Raw genomic sequence first — 2,580 nt, 5'->3', positions numbered from 1 at the left:
CTTGTGCCACTGAACTATCTCCCCAGCCCTAATTTTTATATTTTATACAGTTTTTTGTCTTGTTAAAATATCTAAAATAATTTCATGATGTGGTTACAGTCAGAACCCTTATTTCACAAATTAGGAAATGGGACACAAGGAGGTTGGGTAACTTGTCCCAAATGACAAAATACTGATAGAAATATGATTTGAGTACAAGAAATTTGATTAGATCCTTACTTTTAACAGGTAGCCTAGATACTTACCTAAAGGGAACAGATTAAAGAAAAAGCATATCAGCATCTGTAACAATCCAAGTCACTTTCTCATTCTGAGATTTTGTTTCGAAGCAGATATCTGAGACAACTTTCATGTATATGAGAGCAACCACTGGTCACAGGGTAGAGTGGCTTTCACTTGCCCATTGCACCTTCTCCCCTTCCTTTGGTAGTACCCACCTCCTGGCTTTAAGGGTTCCTTCCTCAATTACACCATGCTATTTCTCCTATTTCATCAGAGCATCAACCTGGGCCTCCCATGTACTCAAATGGAAAGGCGAAAGCTTTCTTATTCCATATAAAGTATTTAGATTGGTACCTTCACTTAGAATTAGAATTCCATAGACTACGAAGAATTGTTCACTATTGACTAAATCTATGGTACAAATAAACACATATAGTTCACAATGGAATTAGACAAAACTTTTATGTATTATGTTGACTTTAATTCCCAAATTAAAGCATTCAGATAAAACATTCAGACAAATATCATTTGTCTTCTAGCCCAGGAAAGAGTCCTTTTCTTGAGCTGGTTTCCACTGATCTTCCATAAATTCTGCACTATCTCTGGACCCCATCAGTCTAGGGTGGAATTGGTTATTTCTTTTTATGGAGTACTTAATGCTTATGGTATTTTGAAATATGTCTCTCCACAGATGTTAAGCACTAATCACTGGAACTCACACATGTTACTTTGTTTGGAGAAAAGATCTCTGGAGACATGACCGAGTTAACTGAGGAGGAGGCTATTATCCTAGATTATCTGGGTGAGACCTAAACATCATCATGTTTACACTTATAAGAAGGGGACTGGGTTTTACACACAGAGGGAATAAAGTGATATGAAACAGAACACACAGAATGACTTGAAGAGGCTAGCCTTGAAAGTTCGAGTGAGATGACCACCTGTCCAGGCGTTCTGGCAGTCTCATGAAGCTGGAAGGGGCAAAAACAATTTTTTTCATGTTATTTTATTTTGAAGAGTAAAAACAGAAGCATAAACAAATAGAAAAAAGACAGAAACAGGATAACATATAACAATGCATATGTTTCAGATTTTCAAAACAGGAATAACTAATTAACAATGATTGTTATATTACGTGAGCAACAGATTTAAATATAAAAATATTTATTTATTTTTTTGGCCAGCTCAGCTCACCCTGGGGGCAGGGCTGGTGCTACATGTGGTGCCAAGGATCAAGCCGCAGTCCCCTGTTCCTGCATAAGCTTGCCTGGGCAGGCACTTTAAACCACTAGGCTCTCTTGCCAGCCTTGAAGATAAGAATAGATAATATAAAAACATTCTTTTAGAATCTCCAAAGGGATGCAGCCAAGCAAACATCCCAGTACTGGTGCAACGATACTGATTTCAGACCTATGGCCTTAAGAACTGTAGGGAACACATTTCTGCTGTTTTAATCCATGACATTTAGGATAATTTATTACAGGTGGAGGGAACTAATGCAGTATGATTTTATGAAATTTCTTTTACCGTATTTCTTTGAATCAAAACCTTTTTATTTTAGAGAGTTAAAAACAACAAAAATGATACAGAATTTCAAAATAAGATGGATAGGGATGGCCAAATAGCTCAGTGGATTAAAGCACCTGCTTAGGCAGGTGCAGGGCCTGGGGTTTCGAACCTGGGGCTTGCTGTGCTGGCCTTGCTCCCGTGGCTTGCTGAGATGGTGATTGAGACTGGGCGTGGTGGTGCTCGCCTGTAATCCCAGCAAATGGGAGGCTATAAATAGGAGGATCACTGTGAGTTCTATCTACATAGTGAGACCCTGTATACCCTCTATCCCTGTATCTCCTGTACCAAATGCAAAAAAAAAAAAAGGTAAGAAATTAACAATAGTTACTATAGTGCATATTGTTATCTTCAAGTAGTTCCTCTCTGATTGGCAGATATAGGTATGCCAAATGGATGAAACAATATAAGCACTAACTGTTCCTTTCAATGAAGTAATAGGAATTAGTACTACAATTATCTTAGCTATATTGTGCGTATATGTGTGTGTATGTTTGTGTGTGTATTTTTCTCCCTTTCCTCTTTTCTGCTTTCTCCCATCCCCATTGTCTTTCTTTTTGTGCAGTTTCTTCGCCTTTCAAAATACCTATTATACCTTTTGGATCTTATTTACTCTTTCAGTTTTTTACACTAGGGAGACAAGATGATGTTTACATATGTGATTCTGACTTACTTCACTTGTGAGTATGGTCTCTAGTCACAGCCATTTACCTATAAAAAGCTTAGGTTTATCTTTATAGCTGAGTAGTACTCCATTGTATAAAAATAACACATTTTAAAAAATCCATTGCT

The sequence above is a fragment of the Octodon degus genome, unplaced genomic scaffold, assembly GCF_000260255.1.
Source record: "Octodon degus isolate 3935 unplaced genomic scaffold, OctDeg1.0 scaffold00203, whole genome shotgun sequence".
Classification (NCBI taxonomy): domain Eukaryota; kingdom Metazoa; phylum Chordata; class Mammalia; order Rodentia; family Octodontidae; genus Octodon; species Octodon degus.
This window is presented reverse-complemented; position numbering follows the sequence as displayed.